At 32.5% G+C, this 22,368-nt stretch overlaps 1 pseudogene; it reads right to left on the bottom strand.

The window, feature by feature from the left end:
- Positions 1-16,160: 16,160 nt before the first annotated feature.
- On the bottom strand, positions 16,161-18,643 carry LOC112601815 (annotated as a pseudogene).
- Positions 18,644-22,368: the final 3,725 nt, after the last annotated feature.

Genomic DNA, 22,368 nt, shown 5'->3' on the forward strand with positions numbered 1-22,368 from the left:
AGTTATTATGTTGATATTTGAACGATATTTTGACCGTACGGATTTAGTTTGAACGGAAATTGTTCTGTAATCAAACGATTGTGAATTATAAGTGATTTTACTGGCATTATCTGCACACGATTTGACTATGAAACAGAAAATTTACGGTACGAGGTTTGAAAGTGCGTGCATGATTATGGACACAATATATTAGTATGAGATACGCCAACTATGCATATTTTGATCCACGCGGTGTACGTACAGTGATTATATTATTACAGTTTCAACTCTGACAGTCGTCAGTTTACCGTTTGTCGTAACACCTATACGAGATTTGAATTGATCTGTCAATTTCATAAATACGATCAAACATCACGTCAAATCATGTTACATAAATTGACAGATTGTCGTTTTTAACCCGTGCATACGAATAATTATAATATTGTGTATTGTGCGATTTAATTTGAATTCTTCAAAGTTTTTATATTTTATAAAATTTTATATTATTATAGCATTTTCTTGTTTATTTTACACCTAAAATCATTTCATGTGACAAGATATAATCTGAAAATGTATTTCTCACGAAGGGCCGTCAGATAATATTTTATAGTAGGCAGAAGTTAGTAATGGTAGTTCTGTAAAATGTAATAATAATAATATGACGACTATTGGTGACTTTAATTATTATACTAAATAATGTATAATAGGTATTATGTTTATAATTTAATGTTGCAAAGTCAGCAACTTGCAATAATATTGTTGATGTTATAACGTTTATAACTTGTTTTAAATTTAAATTACTAACAATATAAATATTGATTGAGCTAACACTTAATTTTACTATGTATTTAAACATTTTAAACAAATTATGTTTACAATATTTATTATGTTTATCATAAATAGTGTCTTGATCTATCAATATTATGATCAATTTTTGTTACTTACATAAAATATTTTAGCCAGGTAAACATGGTCATTATTATTACTTTTATTACCTACTCTATACTATGTTATATAGTATACACTCAGTTTCTATGGATACTTGAAGTTTTTGTTTGTTTCTAAACAAGTATTCAGAGTATAGGAATTTTATGCATGTGATTAAAATATTAAACAATGAAAATAAAATATATTTATTATATTATATTGTGTATTTAGTGCCATAATTGATTAAAAAACAATTTTTTTTTTTTTTATAACTATAGTGTATATTACCAATTGAAAAATAATTAAATAAGAGTATATGACTTTGTCAACAAAATTAAATTTGTATACATATATATATATATATTCTGTCTTTATTTGTTTAAATATAAAAAACAATATTTTTTTCCCATTATTTTTTTTTTTTAATTATTTTATTTTTATCAGTTAATTTTCAATTAAATCTATTTATGATTAATTATTTAGCTATTTCAGTTTAATTTATTTTTAATTTTAGACTCAATTAAAAAATTAAATACATTATGCGTTTAGTTGTATAAAACCATTTTAAAATTACTTAAGTCGTATGGTAGTTTTATACAAAAATATAATATGTTTAACACATTAGCAAAGTAATATTATATAAAAAATTAAGAAAAATTGAAATTTAAAAAATATTCTTCACGCTCGTGTACTTCTTAAATATGGCGAGCTATTAAACTGTTTACATCAGTGGTTCTTAAGCTTTTGGTGTACATCGTAAATGCAGGCTCTTGACGAAACATTTTTTCAAGCAATGATCTATATCACTGGTTTACTCATAAATAACCGATTGTCTACAAAATATTTATCATTGCAAAACACAATTTTATAAGTTTAAGTTATTTGAAACGACGAGTGCATGCACTAAAATGGATCACATTGTATACTTGTTATGTCATGTATACAGAAGTATCGTTGTTTAATTCTGACTTTAAAATAATAGCTTGGATCTAAATTACAGTAATATTAAAAGCCAGGTATAATAATACTAGTATATATTCCTTGGATAAAATCTGTAGGGAATATTATAAAGAATGTAAAATTAAAACTCAACCGTTAAATGCACATAGTCTTATTTATTGATAAGATTTTTCAAACGATGTAATATAAATAATATAAAATGATAATTTTATGACATTAAAATATAATATAATATTTTAATAATAAATAGTTATAGTACAATATTTAGCATCATAGGTGAGTATACACACGCATTTACTCAAAGAGCGTGATCATGGCTTTTGGAAAATATGATTAAGTTTTTATTTATTAAAAATGTCTAAGGATAATCTATTTTATTAAAGTACCGAGATAATGAAGATAACATAACAATAGTATATCATCTGAAGACACCTAATTTATATCATAGCTGATTGCTCTGAGTTGGTAAAATTACAGCAATAGCTTAAACCTCGTGGATGTCAAATCATAATCCTAAACGATTTAATTACAAAACATACAAAAAAAAAAATAAATAAATAAATAAAAAAATATGCGAATTTTGGCATCATTTAAAATATTATGCTTTGGTGGGAAAATGTCTTAATGTCTACTTCTCCACTATATACCGTATTCAACTTAAACTGACTTAAGCAAAGAATTTAATTTCACGACATTTTAATCGCAGACATTTACATAATATAACAATATGGTCTTACATTAAGTAATACCTTCTAATATATATTTAATATTTCACATTTGTAAACATATAAAATTGTATACCATTTTTTTTTTTTTTTATTTCAATAATTGTATAAGGTTTAAATTTGGGTTTGAAAAGCTGTTAAAAATGTTTTCGTGACGTATAAGTACAAAAATATTATTTTTAAAACTAAGAAAATCATAACTATAAAAGTACAAGTATCATAGATCGTCACAATAATGTGTTTTAATATCTATAATTATCTGTTTATACTTTTTTTCTTTTTTTTTTATTCATGGTGCATAGTTATACAATAGATTCTTAAATTAGATTATACATATTGATTTTTTTTAAAAATGTGATAATTTTGTTGGTGTTTTCATGGGTTGGGCTGAGGGCTTCAAAGAGATTGTCGGGCAATTTTAGACTTTTTCTGGTATCTATATAGATACGGCAGTGAATAAGAAAGTGATTGACTGTGAGAAGTTCTCCGCAGGTTAGGCACATTGCAGGTTCTTCTCTGTGCATAAGATGTTCATGGGACATCTTTGAGTGACCTTGTTTATACTTTTATATTTTTTAATTGAGTAACAATCAGTCAGTCGATGTTTTTAGTTCATCTTGCACAGTGAATATTATGGTTCAAAAAGAACATATATAATTTGGTTTTGAATATTAAAACAATTTACCTACCTATAATAATAATTTGTATGCAATTATTTATTATTTATTTTAATAATAAATAAATTATATTATGTTAAATAGATAACTGATAACGACAAATCTAAAATAGAATTTAAAATAAATATATATTGACGATAAAACCGTTATTTGCATATAATTATTCCAGACATTGTGAAATATAATAAAAGCTTTGATTAAAAATTGTCTAATTCAATATAATAAATAATAATTGTATACAGTGTCAATTAATTCATATTTTTTTGTCTGCTGTAATAATATGTATTGATATTCGTTTTACTTTTAAGTTATACGTATTAGCAGTGTGACTCGTGAAACTCTAAATTATCGGTCATCCAAAATAACTTTTTATAATACATTATTATATTATATTAGAGCATTTGCAGAGAAAATGTCGTCGATTTATTTCGCATGATATTTCCTTGCAATTGCGTCATTGGTGTGTGCTCCAACGATGATGAGCGAACTCGACCAAGTATGCGCACATGTTCAAAACTATATGTTTGTTGTATGCACACTGCTAAAGTCACCATAATAATGCTGAATAACAGCTACTGTGTGGTATTTTTATTTTTATTTTTTATCGTTATAACTATTATTATTTTTATTATTATTATTATTATTATTATTATTATTATCATTATTGTCATCATCATTATTCCAATAACGAGTGTTTGTACGGTGCGATAACACGAAAGCCATTGCACTAAAAACAGCATTCACAAAACATGCTCAATGCTCATAGCATAACATTATATTGCAATATCGAGATCGATCAATTGAACAGCCAAGTTACAAGTGTTTGAAGACTGTTGCAGACTTTGTGAATATAAATATACATAACTTGTCAAATTCGAAAAACAATAGGTAATTCTTACCGTCTTGGAATATACATAATATTATAATGTATACAAATTATTTCGTTAAAAAAAAAAAATATACGATTATAGTATTATATTACCAATTGTGTATATTTGATCGAGAAAAGTTATTCTTATGGTATTAATATGATGTAGTGTACCTTTATTTTTTTCAGGTTTTTTGATTGAAAATTGGAATAATATTAGGTACTCTATTAAATTAGCGTTTCATATTTTACTAACGATGCAAATATTATAATTATCATATTAATATCAAAACAGTTTTAAGACGTGTAAATACTTAAGTTACAAGTACCTGTAATTCAATAGGTGATATTATAACTAGGTAAGCTTTAACCCCGAAATCTTGAATATTTATTGTATTTTAATAGCAGTCGTTAAGGTATAAATACCCCGCTATTTGGTGTATACCTTAATTATGATATGAAACACCTGCGGTATATGCTATTTGAAAAAAAAAAACAAACATTTATCAGTGTAAAGAAAAAATCTTTAATATTAATCTACTCCGAAATATTTTCGATCTTATGCCTAACCTATATCATTCCTTACCAATTTTGTAGCTTCAGTAACGAAAGTCTTAAAATGATGATCGCTTGAGTCGATTAACTGAATTTATCATTTCTGTTTTAACATCATAAAATTGTTTTCAATAAGGTTTGTTTTAACTGTTGGAGACAAAAAATGGTCATAAGGTTCTAGGTTTAGTAAATAAACTCAATTATTTTTTGGTCGATGACAAATTTATGAAACGATAGCTGATTATATGTAATAGGCTGGTCACTTTAAGCTCTAAACCGTTCTATTTAATACTAGTGAATTATTTCCAATGGAATAATTAAAATCATAACTACAATAAGTTCGAATAACAATAGTTTAATCTACTGGAACGAATTCATAATAACACCAATAGGACTATAATATCTATAAGAGTTTAAGCTCCGGTAATTTTTAATCATGCCTCGTATTTTCACAAACAAAACGGCAATAATATATATATATATATATATATTATATATACTTAAAAACGTATCGTGAAGTTAAAAGTATTATTGTTTCACTGAACACTGAAAAAAAAGCTTTTTCATTTATCTAGAGCTAAATTATTTCTCTCTCTCTCACTCACTCTCTCTCTTTCTTTTTTATGTCTATATATAATATAGACTTTATATGTACTACGTGAGTACCTACGTCGCACAATATATACATATATATATATATATATAATAATGCGTAAACCCGCGCGTCGTCGGAGCTGTTCGTACCGTCGTTTTATCGTGTGCGCGTGACTGCTGCTGCGGCCGACGAGTGTCTCTGTTTTTGACGATGAAAAACGTCCGTTTCGAGAGGATTTCGACCACCAATGCGCTTTTCCTCTACCAGCGCTATATCACATAAAAGCCGCCACTAAAATCCTTGAACTCTTTTCCCTATCGTTTCGAGCGCACACGTGTGTGTGTGTGTGTAAATTATAATCTATTGATTTTTTTATTTCATTTCCTATTGACAGCAACGGAGTTGATAAATACTGTGATGGAAATGGTCTATACGCGCGAAGAACGGTTATCAACGACCATCAAATTTATTATATTATACTTCTCAGACAATCGGACTGAGGAAAATAAAACTGAATCCAAACGAACATAATTATATAATAGTATCGAACTACTATTTTAATCATATAATTAACCACAACTATAGCCGATGACATTGACGTGTACGTACAAATTTTCTCATATACACTCGTAACCATCTCTACGCCAACACCCGGTTTTTGATTCACATTGGTTGTGATAACTCTATATAATTTATTATTTTGTATACCACCTTTTTTGCAGTAATAATATTGTGGTTGTATTTCATTATGCTTAGGGTAATCAGATACCTTTGAGTAACTATAATAGGTGTACAACTATTGTAATTAAATTGAATTTGATGATATATAAAAATATCATTGTGATTATCATAACAACAATCACTAATAAAATATATTTTATAATGTAAATAAATAATTAATAGGATGCAAATAATTTGGGCTAAAATATTATCGCATAAGGACAAAATTCCAACAGGAGAGGCTAAGTCCCATATAATTACGGTTACGTATCTCGAACTTATGATAGTGTACTCGAGATATAAACGTGAAAATCGAACGACCATAATATATAACAATATAGTTATCGGTCGCGATCGCCGTCGTCGTTGTTATTATTATTATTATTATTATTATTGTAAAACATTTTCAACGATGACGGCCCCAAATACCGTATATCGTATTTCCGATTTAATAGCGATAAAAACACAACGTATTCCTACACTACACATAATACGTAATATAATATATATATATATGAATATATGATAACCTATAGGTAGGTACATTAAATGAAACGCAGTGCATTTGGGACGTATAACCCTTTTTCCCCTAGAAAAGTTATATCAAAAGCGAACTAACTACAGTAAGATGTTACTTTTTCACGAAACACGCGCACACTCAAAATATTTATTCTTGTGTTATACGCTCATAATATATACAGATACACATGTAGGTATACCCTAACAAAAGCATAGTAATATATTGTAATTTAATCGTTTTTATTTTTCCTATTTTTTTTTTATTTTTGCGGGAACAGGGTTGACTGTAACATGTATTGTCACTGCGATTAATATGATATCCATCAAACTATAAATAATATAAAAGGATAATCAACCTTGAAATAAATAATACAAAAAATATGGTCAAATAATTTACATGTCAGTTTTGTTGATACTATCGGAATATAGCAATAATTGTAGACTATGATTAAAAACAAAAATTACATTAAGTTGAATAGTAAATAATAAAATAGTCAAGGTAACTACTTACATATATTTATGATAACCAAGATATAGAATAAGACGTAGTCACACAAATGAGTTTACGCATTTGAGTAGTATAATAACTAACAATGGCGGAAGATTTAAGAAAAATATAATAGTAAAACAAATTTTCTAAGTTACACTATAGTTAAAAAAAAAAGAGAGCATCATTTCAAATCAAAAAAAATTTGTTTACACTTCATGATGAATAATTTATTGTAAATTTAATATGTTTGAAACACAGCTTTAAAAGTGGCACTTCGAAGATAATAAAATAATATGTAAAAAGTATATTACAAGCTTTGAAACTGTAGTATAACTACTAAATGATGTTAAAAAAAAAAAACTGGATTTTGAGAATAATAAAGATAAAATACTAAATAAAATATCGAAAAAAATAACTGAAAGCTCTATTAGAAGACGAACTGAGTAGATTTGTGTTGTATAATCAGACACGAACTTGCAAAAATAAATTATAGAATAAGGCGTTAAAGGAAACAACTACATAAAAAGACCTAGTATGGAATAAATAAAGTAATTAATAAAAGATCAAAGACATAAACGACATAAATTGATGGGGAAAAGCTGAAAATCAATAAGAGAAATGAAAAAAAAAAAACAACAAAATGCTTGACTGAAAATCTAAAAGTAATACTATACCGATATACCATTATAGAATTATAGTACGCGTATAATATCTACATGAAACATAATATATTGTAATATATAATATTATATTACAAATGTTGAGTTAGTTTGTTTTTGAATTACTAGTACACCCTCTCTCTGGCACAACTTGTCGATCACAATAAAATTTACAATGCTGTAGTATTATATTATTGTTCCGAGAAACAAACGGCTATGTACCAAGCTTTTGACCCGAAAGTTAGGGTGCATGTAAACTGTAAACAAAATATTTTCGTTTCAGGCTCAATAATATTGTTTTGAATTTCCACGTTATTTATTAGTGATAAATCTGAGCTTTACTTGAATCTGGTCTATCCATATAATAACAATTTATTAAAGTATTTAACAAAAATTAAAATAAAATATTAACAACAATAATTATGATAATAGTATGAATAATGTTTACTATACATATAAAATAGGTATTTGTTAAGACAACAAGACAACGATCTTAAATGGAGTGCAAAATCGTTTTTAAAACATGATTTTTTTTCTTTTATTATTACTCAAAATTGTTTTTTACTATTTAAAGTAAGCAAAATTACTTAAAAAAGCGTTTAAAACTCGGAACGTTATGAGACAACGGGGATGTTGGTTTTTTAGCTCTTCGGAATTCACGGTCGACCCGATTGGCGTTTTTGGTTGTATGCTTTTTTTATTAAAAAATATTGATTTTATTTTTGCAAAGAATATTAAGTGTTGTTGCGCCGAATACTTTTGGAACAAACCACGGAGTTTTAATTTGTTTTTTCTTTTCTTTTTTTATTTAATAAACATTTTTCTCTCAATTGCATATAATAATAGTGAGCTACATAAAATAACACGACTCGCAACGGAAATGTTTATACATATTAATATATTATGTAGCTGGTAATATAATATTAAACATAACATCGCAAGGCTGGTCGAACAGTGATGACATAAAAGTCGATCCCTAACAATTTCATAAAATGTTATTGCACGATATAATATTATAATAAATAACAAGCTACGCTTACTGCGACTGATGTTAAGAGCAGCGTCTTCAATCAGTCGATTTATCTCTATAATAATATATACAATATCTAAACTCGTTTTTAATGAAGTATAAAAGTATAAATTTCGATTTAATGATCAATATGTGAGTTCAGCATGTGTTTATCGACTACGTCGTAAATAATAATAACTAACTATATTCTCTTTCATACCACATATCGATAAAAATAAAAGTTTTCTATCGGAACCTGGATATTTGTTAGTCGACACCTACAATTGCTAATATTATAATATATTATTGTGTTGTCACAAACGTTGCCCTGCACGGAATAGACATTAAATATAAACGGTCAGTTGTTCTGATAGTCGCGCCCCATCCCTCCACACTTTTGCTAAAGATACCTACATAATAATAATAATAATGATAATAATTCATAAAACTGTGAGTGAAATGAGTGGCGTGTGTGTAGAGTGTACGTATAGTGTTGTTAGTTATTCGTTTCACGACGTTATTATTGATTTAATTACAAGCGCGACAACCATGGCGTTTTATTATTATATAATCGAGTTCACAGAAAAGGACTCTGTGCTGAGTTCGTTTCGACGTGAAAAAATCGTAAACGTCATTAGCAGCAAGGTACGCGTTTATAATATGTATTTTAAATTCGTCAGTTTCGGGCGCTAGTCCTTCAGACAAATAAGTAGTAAGTTTCGACAAAAAATCTCGAAAAATTACCACAGCGGCGTAGTCGTACGCGTGACTGAAATTGCGTGCTCGTCGCCCGTCGTCCAATTCCACAATGATTATATTTTGTTACGACGATCATAATATTATGGGAACGGTGCGACGGTCGCGATTGGCGTTCGAGCGAGCGCGTGGACTCGCTGAAAATGTTATTGAATTATTACTTTTACTTTTGACTATTAGAACGAAAAAAAAATAGATAAAAAAATATTTACATTTTAATCGCACTCGTCTTATTATTATTATTATTATTATTATTATTACTATTATTGTCGTGGTTGAATTTGCGGTCGTCGTTTGTGGTTTTCGATAGACTCGCACAAAACGACATCGTCTGATAACGACTTACGTCTCCTCCGTCGTTAATATAATATTGCATGTACACACGCGCCGCGTGCGCCCCAGTAACAATGCATGTTTGGGCACTTAGCGAGTCACTGTCACGGGTACGAGTGTGGGTGTGTGCGAGCACGACATATTATTGGTCCGTCGGGACTCGCGGCGAAAATGCGTTTGACAAATAAAAGAATTGTAACGGCAATTGTTTAGCGGGGCAAACTGATTTTACGCGCATTCGATAACCGTTTCACTGTTTACCAGAAACATTAACTAATGGTTAAGTGGGCACAGCGTTTGAACAATAAACGCGCTCGTACACACACGCACGAGCCACTTACACCACTTGCACTCATTCGCGATTCAGTAGGTATAGTGTATAAAACAGTAGTAATACATTAAAATATATAATAGTTATCATATAGGTACGGATGTGGTGATGCGGATAACAGTTAAAAATAGTTCAACCGTTATGTGAGTTAAGGTCCCAGAAAAATATTTATCAAAAAATAAAAATATGTGTGATGATGTGAATGGACGCTCTCTCCTATAATTCATCTAGACGAAAATTATTATTATACCTCATTATTCGAGCACAGTACTACATATTGCTTCGAAAATATAACAAATCGCAATTATTATTATACTGTTTACCTCAAACCCTATTCGTGTGCTCCGCGTGCTTATAGTTTTCCATATTTAGGTAAGTACCACTTATAAAAAATGCAATATTACAAAAATTATATCGTTCATAAGTTTTTAAATGATAATGATATTATGTTTGGATTTATTTTCAAAAAATGTAGATAACAATATTATGAAAACAGTTCCCAATTGACGATTATTTGGTATTTGTACGTGTGTGGGAGGGGAGAAGGTTGAAGTCTTGACAGAGATTTTGATAAGTTCCCTTTGTTTTTGCTAACGCAGTGAAGTATAATGTATTATTAGAAGATGATAACATAATTATCGATTTCGCGTCATCAACAGCAATAGTATAATGACGAGCTTAATTATTGATAGTACAATTAATCTGTTTCTTAAACTTAATCGTAAATATGATTTGAGTATGCAACGCCAGTGCTAGAACAACTCAAGGGAGCACAAGATAATCCTTTTTGTGCGTATTTTAATGGTGTGACAAATAAAAAAAAAAACAAAACAATTGAATAGAATATCACAATATAAATTTTATCAGCAATGAGTTATATTCAACCAAATCGACAGTAAAATATATAAGTCATATTCATATATATATATATATATATATTTTATATTTAATATATATTTATATATATTTTTAATAATACAATATCACAATATTCCATTTAAATATAAATTGGTATACAATTAATTATACATTTAATTATTTTATTCATTCAACCAGTAATATGATTTTATTATATATTATCATTATCGTTATTATTATTTATTATTTAGAGTTAAATCCAAACAAATTTTACACAACATATAATTTTAAAAAAAAAATAGCTGTACACAATACACATAGTAATATTTTTTTATATTAAACTTAAAACAAGGTAAAATATAATTTAATACAAAAATAAAATACGACGTCTTTGGCAAGTGCATTTCGATATTATTATAATCGGTCGATTTTTTTCTATACATATATATATATAAGCTAGGAGCATTTTACACAAAAAAAAAAAAAAACTAAACCAAAACAAAATCGTATAAATTGTGTTTCACGTACATTTAAGCCCATATATAACAACACAAATAATATTAAATTCGGGTATAGGCGGGTTACATGCAAACAATAAATTAATGTAAATAATATATTACTATCGTTTGACTATCAATCTATATAATATTATAAAACTATTATATATATATGTATGTATATATATATATTTTTATACGACAGGAACTGTGTGTGCCAATATACGATAAATTAAAATTCTTCGCAATAAATATCACTAAACAAAAAAATAAAAATAAAAAACTGCAAGTCGAATAGCCGCAAAATTTTATTGTGTCACTGGTGTGTGGCGCATGCTGCAGAGGCTTTGGAACAGGGGAAAATCCATGGGAGAGGGGCGAAGGTGCCATCCTCAAATGAAATAAAATTAAGATATTATAACATAATTACAAATGGAAATCCAATAATTTCATAGTGTGTATAAAAAATTAAAAATATCTAGGATATATTATATTATAAGCATTTATAGTATATTTGTTATATAGCTATATAGTATTATAATATAATTATCCGAACGAGTATAATAATTTCTATATTATGTATAACATAATTTGATAATATGTCGGTATCCTGTTATACAATATAATATAATATATAAGATAAGTATGGGTCGTACGCTCGGCAAGAATATATAGAACTTATAAGAAGATTAATTTTCGAGTTACGTATCCTTCCACTCGTGGAAAACTTTGTGACCAGTCTAGTTCGGCATACCATCGACTTAGTAAAAAAAAAAAAATACATAAAAAAATAATAATAAATATTTAAAATAATATTTAGTTAAAAAAAAAAATAATATTTAATATAGTATATTTTTATAATAATGTCCTTTTATGATGGTTCTCTAATATCAGTCCTCTGTAGAATGCCATGCGTTGACCTAAAAGCCACATATTGAAGTTCGAGAAAATACCTATCTTATGGTGGTAAGGGGGGAGGCAATCGATTTTATTATTAGCAGAACTATAATAATATTATTAAATGTATTGTTTGAGGTGAGTGTGTATCACTTGAAACACACCATACATGTTATTATAAACGTATTATGGCAATATTATACACATGACGACACACAAATACTGATTTACATGGCAGTCAGTAGTGACGGCTACGGTCGTTGGTCAGTTATGCATATTGTAACATTATGATGGTATATTGTCGCGTGCACTCGTATTATAGGTACACGGTGACGAAAAAAAAACCGCTAGAAAAAAATAAATAATAAACCTTGAGGGCAATATACGGCACGCCGGGACGGCTATAATTTAAAAACGTTTTGCGCGGTGGCATTGCGTTTGCGAAACACTGAAAAAATGATAATAATAATAATAATAAATAAAAGTGAAAAAAACCGTTTGGGTGAATGAAAAGATGAACGGGATTTTATTACTGGTTTCTTTCTTTATTTTATTTTCTTTGGCCACGACAAAGGGACGCACCAGTACCCACATCCATGTGATTTTCTGTTGCGTACGTATTAGTATAGGTAGACAGGCACAATGTATAATATATAATACAGGTATGATGACGTGGGGTAAGGAAGGATATTCGAATTGTACGTCGGGATAACAAAAGAAGACGTTAAGTTCTCGAAAGGAAATTGTGTGTGTATGTGTGCGTGTGTTTTGTACTCCGGAGGCACTATATACTCACTCAGATAAAAGTAAAAAATAAAAAAAAAACAAAACGATATACGTACATTGTATGATACGTATATGATTGGTGTCGGAAAACAACGCTCAGGGTTTCGAGGGCCTTTCTTCTGTGGTATTTTCCTTATGAGGGAGGAGGGCGATGATGGTGGTCTCTTTTACTCTGACTCTCTTCACTCACTCTTTCTCTATGTCTCGCAAGTCGTACACAGAAATTGATTACAGTTCGCGCGCGCTCGTATATTGAGAGTTTGCGCGTACCTGGACAGGGTGAGAGGATTTCGTTGGACCGCTGCCCGTATCGTATTCAGAGAGCAAAGGAAAATACAATTTAAAAAAAACCCGTGTAAAGAAATTATGGAATAGGAAAAATATATAGGTAGTAAGAAAAAGTTGATTCAAGCCTTTGATACAGCAAGCTACTGTCGATGAAAACTGAACATTATAAAGTAACTGCTGTGAGAGAAAGACCATCAAAAAAAAAAAATAAATAAATAAATAAATAATAATAATAAACTCAAACGTTCACTAAAATTTAGTTTATTCTATATGTTACTCTTTGTGGATAATATACACACGCATACGTGCGCAATGGTTGGCATAATAATTAATAAAATTATAACGTCGATAGAAACAATCCTTTTGAAATACATTTACGAAATTGAGTTATGATACTCATCTGAATTTCATTTGACAAATTTTTAAGTTGTCGCGAAAATTTGATTTATTTGCGATTTTCTTAAAACGGGCTGTTAGGTGATATGTTCAAAATAGTCAGTCGATAATTCGATGTTATTACAATCGTCCTTCGTTAAGAGCTTTTTGGAGACAAAAAAAATATACATTTTTGTCTCGAAATCACGTAAAAAAAATGATAATGAAATATGTACAGTAAGTCAAACGAATTTCTAAAACTCGTAAGCTGAATGTTAGAGGAGGTGGTTAGGAATTCACGAAAAGTTTTAAAATAAAATACGCATGCGCAGAATACTATACTATGATATAACATTGAGCGCGGATATGAGAAGTACTTGGTGGGTATAACCGCATAGAAACGGATTAGATAAGTTTTTGGCATATTGATTTAGGTGCATTAACCGCGACAGGTATTTGTATTCACTAAAAGTTTTTAATGAAAGTTATTAGGGAGAGATATTATATTTTAATCTTTTAGCGTATAAAAATAACATCACATTTTAAACCAATCTTGTGGTTATGACCAAAATATGTAATAAAAGAGTTAAAAGCATCTATTTTACGATGATATGTTATGAGTTATGATTATAAACTTAAGTCTAGCATTGACGTTATTTTTTTTCTTCGAATTTTCAGATGAATATAATATATTATTATCAACGGTTATGTTTATTCTTTTTATTTGAAAACCGATTAACACGGTTTTTTACGAACAGTTGAATAACAGCTATTATATATGCTCAACGATCAATGCTGTTTTCACGATATAAAAACAAAAATACATGAAAAAGTAATTTAATAAAATAATTCCCGATACTGAGTTGGCCAAACTCCATTGTAGACTAATATGGAGAATTGAAATGTAATATAAGCGTGGATACAAGTGTCTAACCAAAAAGAATTTCGAAAACATTGAGCAAAAATAAAAAATGATGAATCATTCAATTTAAGTAAAATACGATTTCATCGGTGAATATTATTGATTATGTACGTATATATAATACCTACATAATAACAAGCTCAATATTGGAAAAGTTACGTAAGAACGTTATTGTAATACCATGATATAAAATCGTTGTAGACGAAAATGTGCACGTCAACCCGCATGTATTATTATTTGAAAAGAAAAATGACGCGTCCCAAAGTTTTGCATTTTGATCGTTCATAAAACTTTAGTTATAAAATTCATCTAAAATGCCATAAAGTCAAAACATAGTAATTATTGTATTTACCAGGTATAATATTTGGGTACTGAACACATTTTGACAACTCCAGAAGTCGCTTAATCGTTTGTAATCCATACTACATTGTTATATTTTAAACATGAAATGTATGTTTGACGAAAATCGGTCCCAACACTGAAATAATAGACCATAATATACATAAACCATAGGTATCTGTATATTTTCATAAAATAAAGTGCTTGGGGGTCATCGATTCAATTGTAAGCCACGCAATATTACTAACCGGAGAGATACCTAGTTCAAAACTACGAAGGGGGAAGTTTATTGGAAATGAGGATTCATCATCAAAGTAATAGGAAATGGTTCAGGGAGGTCTGGTTACCAAATAGTTTTCCAAAGTAAACCAAAAAAATCTCATGGTTGACGAGAGTTATTATTTTATAACACGTGTAATATTAGAATGACTTATTATTATAATATTTTAAACATAAGATTCTGTTTTGAATCTGAAAATAGTTTAATATTATCAATAGTATACTAATATAAAATTAAAAAGTTAAACTCGTTTTTGATTATTCGTAGTTATCTTTGATTATTATAAATTGTCATTTGTAGAATGGTTTATATATTATTGCAGTGTATGCGTTAAAAAACGTATACATATTCTGATATTTAGTTTTCGAGATTAAAAACAATAAAAAAATCTATGATTTTGATTGACTAGGGATTGATTATGCGAATTTATTTGCCTATTTAATTTAATCTATATTTCAAAAAAAAAGTACGTCTAGTAGTCGTAGTATCGCTTTGACTGCATTATGAAAGAATTTAAAACCGACTACATATGATGTGAATTATTATTATTATATTATGACCGGACTACCATCAGATTTTGTGTGTCGCAATAATAATACTAACTAAATGCGTCTCATACAGTGTGTCAAAATAATAATATTTACTACCGTTGTCAGTCTACATGGCTGGACGAAATGAATTGCAAAAGAAAATATCGTACGCAAAATGAATAAAAAAAAAAAAAAAAATAACAACAAATATATTAAAATTAAAATTAACATAAAAAAAAAAAAAAGTATTTTTATGAAAAACTTATATTGTATATTTTACTTAAGAGTATCGGTCGAGATCAGACGTCAGTTCCGCAACCTTCCTGGTATCCTTCGTCCGGCGATCCCTTATTCAGGGCCCGCTTGAGCGCACTCAGTGGCGGCATAACCTGCACCCCGTGTTTCCACACCCTGAGACTGGCCGCCTTCGGATCCGGCGCCGCGACCACCGTTTCCCTGACACCACAGACGGCCGTTGCTGACTGCGCAGGCAGCGGCGGCGACTTCTCTATGATCGGCGTCCGGTCGTTGGCCGCTGCGTCCGACGCCGTCCAAAAACCGGGCGAATAAAGCGAATCGTCAGCCGTCCTCCTGTACTCACCGCTCGTCGACCTCCTGGCCGACTGATGGTGTGCAGCGCCCGGCGACTGAGACTGAAGTGACTGCTGTTCGGGCGCGTCCACAATGAGGTCCGGATTGGACGCCTGGCTCCGGTACAGCACGGTCCGGCCGGTGTCGGGCACGCCGTTGTGGCCGAAACCGGTGGCCTCGTAGTGGTCGGCTGTGAACGACAGTTCGGCGAGTTTTTCGGGTCTCCTGATGCCGCCGACCACGGCCTCCGCGGCCATCGTGTGGTCGAACGCGTTGCCGTATCCGCCGTACGGGCCGCCCGCCACCGCCGCCGCTGACGACGTGACCACCGTGGTGGCTGCAGCCGGGCCAGTGGCGGAACCGGACGTGGGCTGCTTGACCTGCACCACTACGGCGGCCGTACGTTGCTGGTCGCCGACGCTGCGGTAGTGACCAGCCTGGTGCGGCTTGCCGTCGGACCGAGTGGACGCGGGCGGAAGTCGCTTGATCCGGACCAGCAGATAAACGATGACCAGCAGTATGGTGACTATGAGGAACACCAGGAACACGCTGAGGCCGGCCACCTGACCGTTGGCCAGGAACGCGAGGCCACGAGTCGGGTGACGACCAGCGTGAAGTTAGCTCGGCCCGGCCAGCCCGGTTCTCGGCCACGCACAAGAACTGTCCGAGTCGACGGCTGGACGTTGGTGAGCAGCAGAGCTGTGGCCGGCGCCACGCCAGTGGCCGTCCGGTCATCGGTCTGAACACCCGCTGAAACGGGCCAAACGCCGTATTGTTGGCCAGCGGCCGGCCGTTCCAGTACCACGACACCTTGGCGGCCGGCGACGATTGGACACGACACGACACCGACGCGTTGTCGCCGGTGGCCGCGTGCACGGTTTGGTCGTCCTGCTGCAGGATGTCGGGCTGACACGCAAAGTCGTCGGCGGCCAGCGAAGAGAACGTGCGGTTGGCCACTCGGCCTGGGCCCGTGGCGCACGCCGGGTCGACGGTCGTCGGCACGTTGTTGTCGGTCAGCCACATTTTCACCGGCCTCATGCGGCAGTCGCAGTGCCACGGGTTCTCGTGCAGCTCGACGCCATGCACCTTGTGCAGCGTGGCCACCGTGCCGGCCATCAGCTCCGTCAGTCGGTTGTTGTTCAGCTTGAGCGTCTCCAGCTGGTCGATTCCCACGAACGCGCTTGCCGCGATCTGGCGCAGGTCGCATCCGGACAGGTCTAACCGGACGAGGCCGGTGCAGTGTCGGAACGCTTCCGGCCCGACGCGCTGTATGGGGTTACCGGCCAGCGACAGGTCTCGGAGAAGCGGCACGTCGACCAGCGTGTCCGTGGGCACCGCGGTCAGCATGTTTCGGGACAGGTCGATTTCCACGGCGTTGGTCAGACCTTTGAGCGCCCGGCCGTCGATCTGCCCGATCCGGCACCGGGACAAGTACACGCGCTGCAGGTTGAGCAACCCGAGCCGAGCGAACGCGTTTTCCGGAAGTATCTGTAGGTTGTTGCCGGACACGTCCAGCACCTGCGTGACCGTGTCGATGCCCGTCGGCACGGTGATCAGCGACTTGTCCCGGCACTCGACGCTTTGCTTGCCGCTCTTCCACTTGCACTGGCACACGATCGGGCAAGCGTCGGCCCGGGCCAGAGTCACGCTGGCGGCCGCCAGCACCGCGGCTGCCAGCCACAGATGCCACCGGCGGGCCATCACGCGGCGCGGCCCGTCGTCCGTGCGTGGCCGCCGGACGACGTGGGCGCCGGGGTCGGTGGTGACGGCGCTGACGTCGTCACGACGCCGGTCACACGAGTGACGCCCGCGCGACCGATCACCACCGCCGCCACCGCCACGCGCATCGAAACGCGCGTAAAAGTATGACGGAATGATTTATAGCGATGGTCGGTTTGAAAAGTTCAAGACGACGACGGTGTATGCGCGGTATACCTCGCCGTTCGATAACGTTAATTAAATTATTAATTGTACTCACGCACGTCGGACGTCGATCACTGTTTTTCGTTCACGGTGTAAAAATCAAAAACCGAAACAAAATAACTTTTGAAACACCGAGGGAGATGTCGAACGGAATCGTTTTCGGGGTATCTAAAATAACATCCAACCGATTAAGCGGTACGACGACAACGACGACAACGACGAAACGACGGTCGCACGCACAGCCACACGTAATCCAAACGATGTCCGACGGTCGACTGGCGCACGGGGAAAAACTACGTCTGTCGGTCTTAGTGGAGCACCGTTGGTGGTGGCGGTACCGGGCGAAATATGCGCCGCGCAGCGCCATCGGGTGGCCAGACGTCCAACCAACTCCGTGGTAATCGCCGCCCGGTGATTCGTTACGGTCACGTGTTGATCGGCGTAGATCGAAGGGGTGCTAAGGGTACTGCTGCTACTCATCACCCTGTATTCCAGAGAGCCAGCACCGCAAATCCCGCGATAGTCGTATTTTACCACCCTTTTTTTCTCCCACTGACACAATATCCCAGAATGTTGTGATATAATTAAGAATTGCCGAATAATTTATTTATTATCGATTATTAGAAGTGCGTATAAATTATACTGAATGAATCTGGTAGATTCGTAATAATTAGCATGTTAAAACATTGCTTAAATACGTTGTGTCTATATATTGTGCAGTGTGTTTTTAAATTGCGAACACTCACTATAATCAAAAAGTATTGGATAACTCTTTTTAAAGATTTGCTTTTTAGAAATTTAAATTCTTCATGTCTCTCATTTTTCTTTTGTCTTTATGTTGGTCGGTTAAACCATCTATCAACACTAAAACTTTAAGCCATCACCTTTATTTGTAAATAGTTTGAATCCTGAAATGTGTATTTTCATAGAAACATTAAAACATAGAATGCGTACAAATAAATCATTTCATATTATTATTTATTTGGTTTCCCATTTCTTTTCAGATTAGTAACAACGAGTCTTGTGCATACGAATTTTACGGTGTGGCCGTCTTATTGTTATACTAGAACCTATTAAATTTTTTTCTTTAACGATTTATAAATTAAAATTGAATTTTATTTACACTCTTTGTTAGTAGACCATACCTTTACCAACACACTTTTTGGGTTTTGAGTTGAACTTTCTGTATTTAATCAATCTAAAGTTGTAGAAATTGTGCCCTTCGGCACAGTAAGATATAGTTTGGGTTATAAAAAAAATGTAATCTAAAACATGCCTTTTAGTCGGAGTATGATTTTGGCATGATTTATTTAAAGTTAAGTCATGGTCTTTAAATTATGGCTTATGATAGATAAAAAATAGTATGTTAAGTTTCATGCATTTAATTTGAATCAAATTACCTTAAATTATTATTGTCATGAGGTATTCATGTATTATATTATGCGTTTCTTAATCAAATTATCTATGGACAAAATATCTAAACCTTAATATGTATAAAAATCGTTTTTTTATTTTTATTTTTAATATTATATAATTTAATAATAACTTAGATAGATATAGGGAATTATATTACAGTCAATCCCTTAATATTTTCCAATAAAATTAAAAATATAATTTAATGAATTGAAGATAATATGTTATACTATCATTATTTTATTCTTCGGAGAAACGTGATAATTTTTTTAAAACCAATACTGTTTTTGATCTATGGTGGATGATTAATTAATGATATATAATTTGCACCATGCTATTTTTGTTTTGTTAGCTGTATTTTAAAGTTACATTTCTACAATATATAAATTTTCAAATGGCCAGGTAATTTTGATTGACATAAATAAATATTATTGAATTATTAAAGTTTTAGTAACAGGTAATACACATTATTTACTCTAAGTTAGTAAATCGATAACTTCATTTATATCAAATAATAAAATATGCAATAAAATACCTACAAAATATGCGCGTCTTCATAAAATACATATTTTGATGATTCAGATTTTTAATAATTTAATTTCATAAAAATATAAATTTCATAAAGTTCGAAGCCTGGGGCTAATTACTATAACATATATTTTTAACACTGTGAGCTTAATGAATTTAATTATAATATAATATTATTATTATTAACTTACGTATTACGTATATGTTAATACCAACGTTAAATCGTAAGAAAAAATATATATTGCTTTGGATATATTACCCAAATACAATATTTTGACATATTCATATTACGAGATGAATAATTACCTACGTCTGATTTGTTTTTCATTTAATTTAATTCTAATCAATAAATATTATCTATATTAAGTTATTACATGAAATAATGCTTTGTGTATATATATAATATATAAAAATGTATATTTATTTTATATGTTTACCTATTGTAGTATATATTAAAACAAGTAACCTACATTGTCAAAAATCAATATAATGTGGTCGTTTACTATTATTTTACATAAAGAGTAACGCAAAACCGTATTAAATTGAAATACAACAGTCTTATATCGAGGTGTATTACACAAAAACATTTCTACGGTATCGCGGTAGAACAAAAATGGAAACATTTTAAAACGTCGCTGCATCGATTTGAGTTAAATGCTTAAATCTATAACTACCAGATATATTCGTAACGTTATTTCAAAGAATATATATCGGACTTGTACCCATAGTTGCAGTGTTATGCAGTGAACGAATTAGATTCTTTCCGCTGCTCTGATTGTACAACGGATTAAAAATACTCATAATTCGATTTATTTATCTTCTGATTCTTCAAAGGCCAATTGCACATTTCCGGTCAAAAATTGCCACCGGAACATACAAGGTAAACGAGGGACCCCGCAATGGTCAACACACTTAATACTATTATATTATACTTGAATATTATTATTTATTTTATTTATTACTTCTATATTTCTATTAAAATTATTAAGAGTGTGAAATTATATTCGGCCTGATTGCCTGCAAAGATGATTTTGTTACTTGTTTTGAAAAATATTGATTTTCCGTCATTAAAGAAAGAAGCATTAAAAAATAATTGTCTTGCACACTACTATATAAACTGAAAATCAAACAGAAAAAAAAATAGAAACATCAGAAACATTATTTATTTGTCATTGAATTTTAAATATTAAACCCACTAAAGTTTATATATCACGTTTTTTTTCCACGTATAAGCAGTGTGAAAATACAAATAAAATTGAACCGACAGCTAAATCCGGCTAAAGTCGTCCGTTTAGTGATCAATGATCATCAATGGTCACTTAAACATATTCTACTGCATGAAAAGTAAATGCGCATATTGTTATCGGATAGGTTTGTACACCGGTAAGGACATACAATACCAGACGTGACTAGAACTATCATTTCGTCCGAGATAAATCCTGGCCGAACAATCCGGACAGAAGAACCGAATGTAATAATTATACCTTCGCATTACGTCCGGTTTGAGCTCAGTGGCTAGAGCGGTGCGTTTTTATCGGACATTTACGGCCCATTTGTCTGTCGGTCGTTGCTGTGCATTTATTATCTGCTCTGTAAGCATCGTACGTATATATATATATATATATATATATATATAAATACGCACAATTTATTATAAATACTTATTCGAAGTACTTGTTTGCGGACATAAGTGAGACGTGCCATAAAATAAAAGTTCCTGATTTCCTATTTAAATATAATAATAATATACGATATTGATATAAATCATTCAGCGGATGATGAATATTACAGAAAAAAGCGGCACCAGGTTATAACGATAGGTGGATTGAACCTTATGAATTGGACCCAAAATTATTGTTTTATCAATAAATTGTAATGAAATCAAATCCAAATAAAACCAAAATAGACCAATCACACAATCAGATAAATACCATTTAAGGAGATAATATACACGATAAAAAATCATAGAGTAAAAGCAAATGAGTATTATGCTATAAATATTTATATTATATATATATTATTCGATAATATATTATTT

The sequence above is a fragment of the Melanaphis sacchari genome, unplaced genomic scaffold (assembly GCF_002803265.2).
Source record: "Melanaphis sacchari strain LSU unplaced genomic scaffold, SCAv2.0 Contig7_pilon_pilon, whole genome shotgun sequence".
Taxonomy (NCBI): Eukaryota; Metazoa; Arthropoda; class Insecta; order Hemiptera; family Aphididae; genus Melanaphis; species Melanaphis sacchari.